Genomic DNA, 15,000 nt, shown 5'->3' with positions numbered 1-15,000 from the left:
TGTGTGAAAGGAAAGTGAGAAAGTGGGAAATGTCTTCTGCATAAAATATTATCACTGACATGCAGTTGTTTACAATACATTTATTTATTTAGCAGACCCTTTTTCTCAAAGAGACTTGCAAAATGAGGAATAACAGTCAAGCTGTGTGTGTGTGTGTGTGTGTGTGTGTGTGTGTTTACAAAACTGCTTATAGAACAGGGTGAGAACCACTGAAACGTCTGGCGAAACTGGTGAACGTGGTTGCATCCAAACACATTTTTTGATTGTGGACAATTACAGGTAAATCACAGGTAATCCAATAGACAGGTGAACAATCCAAACGTAACCTAACAAAGGCAAGGTCAAAACAGGCAGATCTGGTCAAACACTGGAAACAGCTTTACAAGAGTACAGATTTACAAGGCTCAGTAGAGTTCATAACAAACAATACCTCACAAGGCTAGAGATAGTCAGACCTTTCTAAGTCGGGGTGATGAGACACAGGTGTTTCAAAACTCTGGGGAAGCCCTGTGGGACTGGTGTGGGCGTGTGTCTGGTGCTGCCGGGAGCACTGCAGCAAGTCAGGCCTTACACCCTTCCCCCACCCCTGGACACAAAAGAAACGTTATAACACATTCCAAAGGCTGCTGTTCTTCTTATAGGGTTGTGGGCTAAAGTGTGATCATAAGCTGAGCCCTAGAACACACACAGGCAATTAATTATCTGTGTCTGTTTTTTAAACATGCATATGAACATGGTGCTGTTCTATGATGCACATCGGACCCTTCCATTTCCTGGTCCTCCAGAACAAACCAGAACGCCTGAGAACCCCTGGAATACTTTACTGATGAGGACCTATCGGTCAAGGTCACGCTGATTGAAGCTGGAGACAAAAGTTAGCAGTAACGTCAACCACTGACAATTGGTCGCCTGGGTTTGGTTCCGTTATTGCAAGTCTGTGTCACTTCGGATAAAAGCGTCTGCTAAATATCAGTCAACTTTAACTTTTCAACTTCACATTATAGTCATCAGAACCATACAGCGCCCCGTACCACATTTGGATCCAAGCACCCACAGGGACCTGGGTTAGAGTCCAACCCAGGTCCTTACACGATTCCACCCCATCTCTCTCTCCCTCTCTTTAAAGGGGAAAAGTCCCAAAAAACATACTATGTCTATATCTTCCTGTAAGTCTAAAAATATTTCCCTGGCACACTATCACATTGCATCTCTGTGCGTGCATAAAGCAGATCTTTAGCTCGTCTGCTTAAGTCTAAAATAGTTCACTGGCACAAAATCACATTGCATCGGTCTTATATGTGTCCGTGTGTGTGTGTGTGTGTGTGTGTGTGTGTGTGTGTGTGCATTGCATCGGTCTTGTACGTGTCCATGTATGTGTGCACAAAAGTCCTTTTGTAGGTCGAACTGCTGTGTGTGCACATATATATCGGGCCAGGTGAGATTGCACACCTGCCCCCAACAAAAACAATAATTTGATAAGGAGTCAATCTTTCCCCCAGGCCTGCAAGACAGCTGTGGTCTATTAATCTGACACATACATACACGCATACCACATATGCAGTATTTCACTCACGCACACACGCACACACACACACACACGCACGCACACACCCCTATGCAACACCTACTATTTATGGAGAGTTTTATTTCTTTACTTTTTTGCTCATTCATCTCAGCAGCTGTTGAAGGCTGATCTTACTCCCCTGATGTATGGGAGTAATAAACAGAACTCAATTAACACTCAACCTCACACTCACACACACTCTCTCTCTCTCTCTCTCTCTCTCTTTCTCTCTTCTTCCTCACCCTCTTATAATATTTCTCTGCCCCCCTCCTCCCTCTCTCTCCCTCTCTCTAATGAATGCTCTTTCTCTCACACTGATCATTTTTATGAGATGATTTTTCTCTCTGCGGTCACTGGGATAATGTGGCAGCCAACCTCACCACTGAAATCCAAACCCCCCTACACTCACATACAGACACACTTACACACACATACTCACTTAACTCAATCACACACACACAAAAACATTTCCCACCAACCCATTCTACCAACACACAGACACAAACACTAGTAAACTAGGAACGTTAGTAAACCTCACTCCTCGACGCCTCAAGAGTAGTGTTAATTTCGTCAGACGAGACGAGAGGAAATATGTTTGTCAAAAACCTTTTTTTTTCATGACTAAGACGAGACGATGACGAGACGCCATTAATGTCCTGAGACTATCTTAAGATGCATTATTTTTGACGAAAAAAGACGACTAAAATGTTTTGCATGAAATAAAAACTAAGATAAAATCTCTCTTCATTTTCGTCTACAAATTGAGAAGACAGAATATCTAGCTGTTACGTTTTTCAAAATATTCCGAATAAGTTCATGCTCAACAGTTTTCCTGTAGGCTAGTCTACGTGCTGTTGCTGCAACCCTGTGGCTGCAACACGAAACTACATGGAACAAGAACACCGGAGATTTCTGCCAGAGTTAGCAAGCTAACTACCTAAGCTTTATGCCACAATGCTACATACCGAGAAGTTGAAGCTTCTCTCATACAAATTAACATCCCCCTAGCCTAGAAATCTAGACGCGCCCCTAGCGGCAGCAAATTACATTTGCTGCCAGGGCTAGTCTAGCAACTCTCCGTTGGCTTGTGAGCTCCAGAAATCGAAACTTAATGAAATCGTGTATAGAGTCGTTTGGTGGGCTTAACATAATGATTGATGGCAGAGTTGCAACGGTTTGGCTTGAATTCCCTGCGACTTGAAAACAAATATCCTATTGCGTCCTATTGCGTGCAGAGGGAATTTGAAAGACAACTGATTATCCCGCCCCTCGGACTGAGCACTGCGAACGGTGAGTGCCCAGACCCTACATTTTAATGTGGGTCTGGCTCGCCAGGCTAACATCCCCCAGAATGTCCATACGAAAATGTTCAGCATGTAATGTCAACTATTTAACTAGTTACACTGATGATGCAAAGTTTGGTAGCAAGTAAGCTAATATGGAAAGTTTGCTAGCAAGTTGGCTATGGCTAAGATGGAGAGTTTGTTTGGGGAATGCGTTGCGTTTGAGCGCATATCGCCATCTAGCGTGGCGGAGTAAAACATTAATACTTGGGTCTACGACAGTGTTGCTCAAACTTTTTCAGACGAAGGACCACTTAACTAACCCTAGCTAAAAAATAAATAAAAAAGAGACCTCTCCGGAATAAGTCCCGCCTCCGTAACTTCCGTATCCATCCAACTTCCGGGCGTCAAATGTCTATGGGAAATAACATGGCGTTTCGAAATATCATACCGGTAAAACATCTGTAGGTGGCGAAGTAGAAAAAAATGGTGGGCATTTTTTGATTGTCGGTGCCGTTAAAGTAGAAATATATTAGTAAGAAGCACTAAGCCAGGGCTATTCAATTAATTTGGGACTGGGGCCAGTTCATCAAACTGAAGCAAAACAAGGGGCCGGAGAATATGACTAACCACGGTAACAAATAAAGAAATTAACACACATAGGAGTCGATATATTCTATTTTTTATGCAGAACAACATATGCACATTATGATGCATTAAGACACAGGGGCCCAACGTTGTTACGTTCAAATTCAAATGTCACATTCAAATTGTCCCCTTTCTAAAACAGAAATGCAGCTAATTGGTAACTGAATACAACTCATACTTTTTTCCTTCTAAAAAATAAAACAGACTGCCCCCATAAAATCACACATGAATGATGATCACACATGCATGAGATGGGCAGCCGTGGCCCACTGGTTAGCACTCTGGACTTGTAACCAGAGGGTTGCCGGTTCGAGCCCCGACCAGTGGGCCACGGCTGAAGTGCCCTTGAGCAAGGCACCTAACCCCTCACTGCTCCCCGAGCACCGCTGTTGTAGCAAGCAGCTCACTGCGCCGGGATTAGTGTGTGCTTCACCTCACTGTGTGTTCACTGTGTGCTGTTTGTGTTTCACTAATTCACCGATTGGGTTAAATGCAGAGACCAAATTTCCCTCACGGGATCAAAAAAGTATATATACTTATACTTAACTATTGCTGTTCTCACTTTTGTCTACTTTGAACATAAATCAGACACCAGCAATATCACAGATATTTAAGATTGCACTCATTTGAGTGACAGGAAACAACAAAAACTAAACCCAAAGTGCATAGTATGGTGCAAATTACATCACTCAGTTTAGGTGACCAATATTAGGTATTTAGAATTACATTCATAGGCTATAACTGACAAACAACTTCAACACCAACAAATGGAAAAATAAAACCAACAACAAACTGGCATAATATGCCTCTGATTAATTAAACAACATAACAGTGCATGGCACTTTAACATGGCAAAACTCACTTCACTCATTTTACCTTGCTAAGACCTGAGAAAATTCAATTCAATCAATAATTTTCCTTCTTTGGTATCATTGAATCAGCCAGACACCTCAATATTGAGTCCAGCTGAGCCATACCAAGAAAAAAAAAACATTACGTGCATAATGAGGTGAATCATGTTACGTTGCATGTAGTTTGCCAACATTTGCCATCTAATGAGATAAATGGCATGTTTTTGATTTAGCAAGAGCAGTAAAGTCAGGTGTATATGTTGTCAGGGCAATGCGCAAGCAGTGTTGCAGATGCTGGTCAGTGAGTGATATGCGATTGTGAGTTTTAATGGCATTCATGTGTGAGAATGATGACTCACATGTGTATGTTGAGCCAAACATTGTCAGAAGAAAAAGAATAACACGAAAAATATAAAAAAAAATAACGTAAATAAATAGGGAAAACATTTAACTAGACAAACCAATACAAAAAATAAACATGACATTACATAAAATTACGAACATTACATAAAAACAAACAAAAACATGACGCCAGACGGAGCGGCGTGTCTCGCCAGCGTCCCCGTAACCTAGCAACCTCAATGTTGTTATTTGCACCTGTATCAACTTCCAGCTACTCAACTAGGTCCCATCAAAAAGCTAGTTAAAGGTGCGATTTGTAGGATTGTTACCGAACGTTCTGTAGGCCAAAATCAAAACACTGGTGAACGTTCTCAAGACTACCAGACGCGAGCCTCTTCTGGGTTGCCAGATGTAGCCTAAGACTTAACTAACGTTAGTTGACCTGCAGCTGCTTTAACATTTCTCCAACCATGACCCAGCTACACATTACGGAAACAGTGAAAACAAAAAATACCTCTCTAACCAACGTAACATATTTAGCTGAAGTTAGCGATGCAGATGAAGTATAGCCTAGGCTACCTGTTATGGAGAAATATGGCCAGCTCTGCGTCAGACTTGATATTCTTTGTTTGACGAAGACGTCACTATCTCAGGAAGTTCCTCTGATGTCCACTTAATTTGTTTCTTGTTTTAATTTTGGAAATTTGCCTGCCTCTCGTAGGCGTTCATGACTACAACTGACAGCTGTTGACAGTTGGCCTTTGCTAATTTGGCAACCCAAATAGGAGGATGCGCTAGCCATTCATCGTGTTTCCTTACTCTCTGACAACATATGGTGATCATTTTTGAAATGGTTAGAGTTTATTTTCCATTATTTCCTACATACTGGTCCTTTAAACTGATTACACCTGTATCAACTGCTTTCTGCTCAATTAGGCCAACTCTCTCTGTGTATCTCCATTCTACAAGGATATAAGGCACATTCCATCCAACTTTCTATCCATTCATCCTCTTCAAACCATTCACTCATCCACCCATTAAACTATCCCATCAAAATCCATTAAACAATCTGCCTATCAACATCCATTCAACTTTCTGTCTATCAACATCCATTACACTATCTATATTTAACTTTTAAACTATATACTCTGTCTCAGGCTTTAAACATACAATCTGGCTCTACAGATCCTGTTCAACTATTTCCTCTGCCCACAACTGTTTCAAAATAAATGTCCTCACTACAATAATTCACTATTAAATAATTTAACTATTTAAACTACTCAGCTATTTAACTGTTCAGCCATTTCAACTGTCAGTTGTTATCAACTATGACTTCTGCCAACTGTTATCAAATAAAAGTTTGTTTTGTTGTTATGTTAATATACAGTATGTTTATATTTTCATGCACTGGTAATTTCCTCGAAATTACATTTTCTAGTTTTTTACTCTTATGACACAAGGGTAGCCTCCACTTTGAAATGGGTCTTACATTTCCCTTTTTTTGAGGCACTGACTCTGCCATGACGCTCCTGTTCCTGTACTGAACTGATTAATTAAGTTCGGGAGAAAAGAGATAAAAGCCCGCCTACACTGAAAACTGATTGGTTGATTTAGCGAAACAGGCCAATCAGGATGATGTCTGTCTTGGATGTGCTCAGGCACACACGCACCACCAGCTCTCTCTCTCTCTCTCTCGTCGTGTGCGCGCTACATCAGATGCACACGCAGTCTCGCATGCACACTCTTGATCGCTCACTCTAGATTCCGGGAGATTTTATCTAATTTGCGGGTGTCAGGGAGCCGCTATCAATATGCGGGAGACTCCCGGAGCTTCCGGGAGACTTGGGATGTCTGCTCATAAATCAACATTACACTTCAAGGGCCAGTAGAAATTATCTCGGGGGCCGGATCCGGCCCGCGGGCCGCCAATTGAAGAGCCCTGCACTAAGCTAACGCACGCTTCAGATGCCGCGACTCCCCCAGTCAAAGTTGCATAGCAACGCCAATGTTTCATAGTTTGTCTTCACCGAAATGGAGTTTGTGACACCAGAGCCTGTCTACGGAGGTCAGGGTTGTGCACAATTCGAATTGCAATTCTGCTTCCTGTTTGCTACCTCAATTGAAATGCAAGTGAAATTCATGAATTGAATTGGAATTTAAGAGCCAGTTTCAATTCAATTCTGGAATTATGCACAAGCCTGACGGAGGTGGCACTAACCCTGCATGAAATCATCATGTTTGATAGGTTAATACATTCTGAAAACGTTACTGTTCTGATCAAGGTCATGCAAAATAAAGCTATTGACTCAATACGATTCAGCCTCTGATTCCTAGTCTGCTTATCATTATCTGTTATTCGTGAAAAAAAATCTCATCTCGTCATGTCTTTAGTGTCTTCGTCTGCAATTTGACAGGTACGATCTTTCGAAACGCCATGTTATTTCCCATAGACAATTGACGACCGGAAGTTGGATGGATACGGAAGTTACGGAGGCGGGACTTATTCTGGAGAGGTCTATAACTAGCTTGACTTACCTGTGCATGTAAACATACTGACTGACAAAAAATCAGAATGAGTAATTATAACAGACAAGTAGCCCTGTGGACACACAATATTGTTGGAAAATTGAGATGTGTGAAACACTATTTGACTCAAATGGTAATCAGAAATAATTTGTTATAAAAAAAGAAGACGTTTTGACTAAAACTGCCTAAGACTAAGATACCTTTAGTTTTCTTTTGACTAAAACTAGACTAAAATGACGAGACTTTTGGGCTTTTAGCTCAAAAAGCCTGGGCTTTTAGCTGGATTGTCAGCGCACTCGACTCCCGATCCGAGGTGCTATTGTTCGTGGGTTTAAGTCCAGGCCTGTGCTGGGCTGAAACGCGCAGGTTACACACAATGCAGGTTACACACAACGCAGGTAACATTGGTGCCATGATTCGGATCGAGAGTGAGGTTTAGGGGGGTGAGTGTAAGGGATGCTAGCTAGTATAGCTGTGTGTGAGGAACGTTAGTAAACTTTACTCCTCGACGTCTCAAGAGCAGTGCTGGCATGAAAGCTAGCAGCCTGGGCTTTTAGCTCGATTGTCAGTACGCTCGACTCCCGAAGTGCTGCTATTCGCGGGTTCTAGTCCAGACGTGTGCAGGGCTGAACTGCGCAGGTTCCACACAACGCAGGTTCCACGCACACAGATCTGGAGTGTGCACCCTAGTGCCCACCATGAATACAAATGATGCCACACATTTATCTTCGTCTCAGTTGCATTTTATCCTCTATCTTTGTTCAAATACATATCAGCCAATCTCAAATCTCACTCTTCACACTTCTCCCCCCATGTTTCTGCACAACAGTCCTCCCAAATTTTCCGCGACCTTCCCATAAATGCATTATGTATGAGTGAGAAAAGTACAGCTTGCCTGATAGCTCCCCTGTGGCCATCAAAATGCGCTGTCATACATGTGCAGTCTGTTCGTACATATGACCTCGTATTTTAAGGCATAAATAAATTATGCAATAGGTGCTATTGGCATAAATGCATCAGCTCCTCTGTCTCGAATCAAATCAAATCAAAGCTCATACTATTGAACAAGGTACAATATATAATAATATGTTTAATCCCCTCACCCCAATGAGTGTGCAAAGACTTAATGCACAAGAGCTGTGTAAAGCATACAAGATCAATATAGTGGCATATTTACATGTTTACAGGATGTCAATAAATAAGCCTCTGCAATTTAAGCAGAAGTGCAGATGTGAAGTGAATGTATTGTCATGTGTCCCAGGTACCTTGTCAACAGATCATGCCACCATTACTGTAAGTGATAATCCAGACATTAAATAACATCTCTCTCGGGGCAGATGTGCATTACTGCCACCCCTATTCCCCTTTGACTCCGCCACACATTCCTAATTGTTTTTTATGAATGATTCAGTTGTGCTGATTGCCTGCTGAGCTCCCGGTGGACAGAGGTGTGACTGAGCACGCTTCTCAGCCACAGCTGTGACATCACATGCCATGTAATGTTCATTAACAGTTCCAATGTTGCCATGGCACCCTGATTGGAGGGAAGATTTCAGGGAGATCATATGAGCTGTTCCCCCACTACAACCAAGCAATCACACTCTCTTTCTCTATCTCTCTCTCTCTCTCTCTCACACACACACACACATCTACACTGCACTGAACCCTCCTGACTTGTCTTCACAAAGATAGACTATGACCATTGCTTAGTTGTAACACATAAACCACATTTACATGGACAATGTTTTGTCATTCCAATTAAACTATTCCGATTAAAAAATGTGTGCCGTTTGGGGTACGTTCTATTCTGATCAGGTATTCTCAAGCGCTTTATAAAATCTTTGATCATAATAGCTGTTGTTGCCTACTTTTCACCCATGGCACAAATCAGTTTAAACCCTGACTATCTGAGGACTATGCTGCAATGAATTCTGGGTCTTAAGATTATTTCCCAAACAAACAAAAGCAAAAGGCAGATTGAGTAGGCGCATCCAAACACTCAGTGCAGTTTTGCCCCGTGGCTGTGTTTATTGGAGGGGTAAAAAGACATTTTACTTGGAAGATTTAGCAAAGAGTGTAACAAAAAGAAAAACACAGTAAACAGTATTGTCCGACTGGTGACCGGAGTATCAAAGACATCCAGTTAAAGTTAAGAACATTTTAGAATCTAGAGGATGTAGCAGAAAACAGGAGGACCACAAGTGATGCTCAAAGACACAACGGAAAAGGTAATCAACATATAACAATCGTCTCCCACCTAACACGGTTAGGTTATGGCAATGTTGTGAGTATGTATAACCTACGTTTTGAGCAAGGGAGGTCTACACAACGTACATACTGCACAGTTATGGACTAGCTGCCTACCATTACACTTACCCCCTAAACTTCACTCCCAAGCCAGGTCACAGGACCAGTGTTTACCGTGTGGCTCAGCCCTGCACGCGAACCCACACACACGCAACACTTTGGATCGGGAGTCCAGCGAAGAATAATGTTTTTAGGATCAGATTTACTCTGCGACGAATAACGTTACTCAGCAAAGTGTAATGTTAGGATCATGTTTAGTGCAGTGATGGAAGAACTGTGGGTCAGTGTGGGTCTCTTCATGAATTCCTGTGGTGATGCCCTCCAATGTGCTCGAGTGTTTTGTGTGATTGAAGAGGTCATAGAGAAGGATATCGGTTGAAGTTCTCTTCATGTGTGTGATGCAATCGGATTTCAAAATTGGGTGAATTGAAAATCCTGTATGCGAGCCTGGCATTACTGATTGTTATCAAGGTAACAGTATTTTAGACGTGAGTTAGCCTTGGGGCAAGGATGTGTGTGTGTGGGCATCTTCCTGTCCTGATAGCCCCCAATGTCAGGATCTGTTTCCAGCAGCATTAAAACATGTTGCGTAAGAAACTAAATCATGGGCAAGACTATCATCAGACCCTACCCTCACACACACACACACACACAATGAAAGACAAAGCACAGGGCAAGCTTTCAGCCAGAGACAACAATACCTGAAAGAAAGTGTATGGTTTCAGAATGTGTGTGTGTGTGTGCGTGCGTGCGTGCGTGCGTGTGTGTGTGTGCATTGATGTGTTAATAGATGTTTATTTTGTAAGCTCTGAGTACAAAGGCATAAAGACAGAAAGACAGGCAGGTGGTCAAGCTCATAATCAGACAAAAAAGACCTGAGACAAGAACAAATTATCTGTGTGTGCAATGCTGAGAGCTTCTCTCAATCAAGGCCACACACACACACACACACACTTTCAGACACGTGTAAAACACAAGCAGAGCACTTGTATATTGTGGGAAAACATTTGTTTCTGGAGTTAGAGATACAGGGAAACTTCACCTTCTACACAAGCATGGTTTCTTTCACAGACATGACATGTCTTTTCTACACACATACACACACACACACACACGCACACACATACACATACACACTCTGACCCTCACAGTGACCTTGTGAACATGATCCCGGAAAAGAGAGATGAAATGTTGACACTCAGAAGGTAGGAACACACACACACATTGCATGATAACAGACACTCTGTGTGATAACAGCTCGAGACAAGGACAGTTGGACCTCCTGCTTATTGTCCGGGAATTCAGGAATGCATTCCAAACTGAGTAAACACACACACACGCACACACACACACACACACACACACACAAAGACACAGGCACATACACATGCTGTCAGACTCATGTGCCTCACTGTAGGCCTAGTACATGTCTGTCTAGTTTATTCTGTTTTCTGTCAAAAACAGACAGCCTGCAGACTAGTACCAAACACACACACACACACTCACTCTCTCTCACACGCACACATACACACACACTCAACACAACATTTAAACAAACGTGCCTGTATACAGAAAGCAGGCCCATCGAAGCACGCACACACATAGACATCTGTACTGTCTCCTAAGAAAATAGGCACAAATGTAAAAATACACAACACAAACACATAACTTCACATATCATTAAAAGACCCACACACACAGACACACACACACACACACAAATCACAGATAATGAGCGCTTTCACAACCCCCAACCTGCTGCTGGTCCGAACCCAGCTCTCAGTGTAAATGATAAAGTTTTGCCTCCAGTAAATGAATGTGTGTGTGTGTGTGTGTGTGAGCAGGCACACATGCAGCGAAAGCTGCACTAATTGCCTGATGTCTCCACCGGTGTGCTGGGACTAGGAGCCAGTCGAGGCTCATTATAAATACAAGGCTCCTCTTGAGTAGCATGATCGCCAGCAGAATATGGTGTGTGTCTGTGTGTGTGTGTGTGTGTGTGTGTGTGTTATTTATATGAGCCTCCTCTTTAGCAGCCAGCAGACGGGATTCAAAGCAAAGGAGTGAGACTGCCAAAGAGGGCGAGGTTAAGGAGTTCATGTAGAGTTCTCTAAACTTGGCTCCTATGAGTGTGTGTGTGTGTGTGTGTGTCTATGCAAGTGGCACATGCACAGGGGGGGTGTTTTCCTGTGTGTGTGTGTGTCTCTGATAGATGGGCTGACTCATAAGAGTCATGGTCATCATTACAGTCTCCAAACTTCTAATAGGGGTCATTAAAATGTAATGTGCTCAATCCATAACTCCACTGTTCTCGTTCATCATACACACACATACACACACACACGCACACACACACACACACTCACACACACACACACACACACACAGACACACAAACCAAAGACCAAGGCCATGATTTATAAAAAGAACAACAAAGGTTCTTGTCTCCTCATAACGTTACTGCAACCTTGATGGAACACTCCTAGCGTTGCTGTGGGTTTTCAGAAGGTTTTAGAGTTATCTTGCCGAGAGGTGAATCAGCCTCTAAAGCCCCCAGCGTAGCTTAGCTTAGCTCTACCCAGCGAGTGGCTAAAGCCCCCAGCATAGTGTAGCCAAAGATTATACATAGGCTTCATGTCGTAGTTCATGTCTATAGGCGCGAAATGGGGATCGAGTCCTGTCTGCATAAAGAGGCGCGTCGTGGATGTATTGATAAGCGAAGGTAGCAACCGGCCAACAGCAGCAGAATAAATAACAGGCGCATACTTGATATACGGTCGATTTTCTTCAGACTGGAGTTCTCAAAAATGCTGAAAATGTACCTGAAATGGTCAGAAGGGTTTGAGGATCATGAAAACGTGTCCAAGATCTTAGCATATGTGGTGAAATTCTGAGCTATGGCCATAGACTTCAGTGGAACAATCGCTGCCTCTGCTAAGTCCCCAGCATAGCATAGCTAGCTTAGCTAGTGTTTTCATCAATCTAAGGGCTTTATGTTCCCTCACCAACTTCTGTCAGCCAACTACTTTTGCTTCTCATCATATCATCCTATCTGTTGTTCTCTGGGTTTGGCAGGGAATGTTTAACCTCCTGGTTCTTCTCCACTCCTTTCTGCTTTACTCTACTCTTCTTTTCTCTCCTTTCTTTGTTCTGTAGTGTCTCTTCTTGTCTTCCTCCTTTCACTTTCTTCCTCCACTCTTCCTCTTTTTTCTCTTCCTCCCTGCATCCTCCCTCTGAGTCTTCCTCTTCATGTTGTTGTTGTTGTTATGCCGTGCACCCAAATGGTCATGTTTGGCTTTGAGAGGAGTGTGACCTGAGTGCCCTGCAGCTGTCTACAGGAACACATTCCCTTCTCAAGGCGTGTCCACACACACCACACACACACACCCATTCCCTCCTCAGGGGTGCCTGACCTCTGACCGTGATTTCACTTCCAGATCCCTGACCCAGCACCACCAAACATGCACACACACACACACACACACTGGCCCAGCATCACCAAACACATTTACTGTTCAAGCACCATCAAACACACTCACAGGGTCAGTGCTACTCACACTGGTCAAAATAGGCCTTTAAGAGATATTTTGACAGGATATGACATGCTCCATATATGAAGCATATTTGGCCTATATTTGGAATGAGACATATTGTGAATATCCAGAGGCATTCTTGGTCAAGACATGATTACATGTGCCCCTCTTTACTCGACTGCGGCTATAACTAGCAAGCCACTGCAGCTAGTAGCACACGATAGCAAGCTAACATTAGCTATCACTAGCAAGCAACTGGTATAGCCACTGTCTTATACCCTCCCGCCATGTTCACTCTTTCATAACTACAAATCCAGTATCTACAAGTGTGCATTTTGCTTGTTAACGCTGATCGGGGTCATCCCTATGTTCCCCGAGTCCTAAGTTCCCCATTCGGGGTTAGGGTTAGGTTTTTTTTTAAAAAAAAGGGTCCTATGTTCCCCGATCCAAGTATAAGTATATAGTAATATAGTCCTCTTTTGATCCCGTGAGGGAAATTTGGTCTGCATTTATCCCAATCTGTGAATTAGTGAAACACACTCAGCACACAGTGAACACACAGTGAGGTGAAGCACACACTAATGCCGGCGCAGTGAGCTGCCTGCTACAACAGCAGCGCTCGTGGAGCAATGAGGGGTTAGGTGCCTTGCTCAAGGGCACGTTAGCCGTTCCTACTGGTCGAGGTTCGAAGCGACAACCCTCCAGTTACAAGTCCGAAGCGCTAACCAATATGCCACGGCTGCCCTGATCCCATACAAAGCAGGGAACATAGAACCCGGGGAACATAGGTACGCTTCCCATTAATCAATGAACACTACACCACTACCCCACACATTCCTATGCTGTCTATTGGCTCGTAACACTGACCTCATTATCCTTTTCGCCCAGTTTCACCCTGGCGCTGGCCGTTGAGCCTGTCTGGCATACAGAGCATTAGTCAGCTCGAGTAACTTTCTAAGACCTGCAGAACTAGAGCACTGTACTCCATTAAAGGACAAAAGCTAACTAATGCCTGCCGAAGCTATGAGTGGAATGTTAACGATTCTCCTCCGCTGTCAGAATGTTTTTTTTTTTTTTTTTTTTGGCTGTGTTGACTCTTGCTGGAGTGACTCATTCGCTGAGGAGGAGGTGGCACCTTCACAGAGCAGCGTAGATTTGCGACAGGGAAACCAATTCTCTCTGGAGCCCCGTGAATCAGGCAATTATCTGCTGGACCTTTTAGCGCTGTACCGGTGTGAGGTGATAAAGCTGGGGCTTTGACTTCTCTAGATATCCAAGACCTTTCAGAAACAAATGATTTCTCATTCCTTCTCCTCCTCCCTTTCTCTCTCTCTGTCTATTTCCCTCTCTCTCTCTCTCTCGCCCTCTCTTTCCCTCCTCCGGGTAATCCCTTGTTCTTGTCCTTTGCCATATCTCCTGCTAGTCTAGTTTTTTGGTCTTTGTTTACACCCCCTCCCCGCCTAGCGGATTTCATTTCGTGTGAGGCAGCCAAATGTGTTTCTGATAAACCCTGAGAAAGTCATTTCATGCCCTGTCACAACACCCACCCCCCTCTGCTGTGTGTCGGCAGACGAAACCTAAAACCGGATCGGCGCTGCGAGCGAAGGGCCTGACCCGGATTGACCCGGATCGCTGGGGGATCGGCACCAGTCTGGGTCAGCTCTGAAGTGTGGGAGAGAGAAACGGGTCAAAAAGAAAATCAGATGAAGTAACCATGGCGGCCCGACAGCCTCCCCTGGCCCGACTAATTGCCAGCTTAGCGTCAGGACAGACTAATGCCTCGTAGGGGTCAGACCATTCTACCGCCTCATAGCAGGACCACCCACCACAAGGGTCTGTGTGTTTGTGTGTGTGTGTGTGTGTACTGAAACCCAGGACACGCTGGCCTCACAGAAAATGTATCACACCACACACACACTGACAAACTAGACACAGACACGGCATTG

The sequence above is a fragment of the Alosa sapidissima genome, chromosome 13 (assembly GCF_018492685.1).
Source record: "Alosa sapidissima isolate fAloSap1 chromosome 13, fAloSap1.pri, whole genome shotgun sequence".
Lineage (NCBI taxonomy): Eukaryota > Metazoa > Chordata > Actinopteri > Clupeiformes > Clupeidae > Alosa > Alosa sapidissima.
This window is presented reverse-complemented; position numbering follows the sequence as displayed.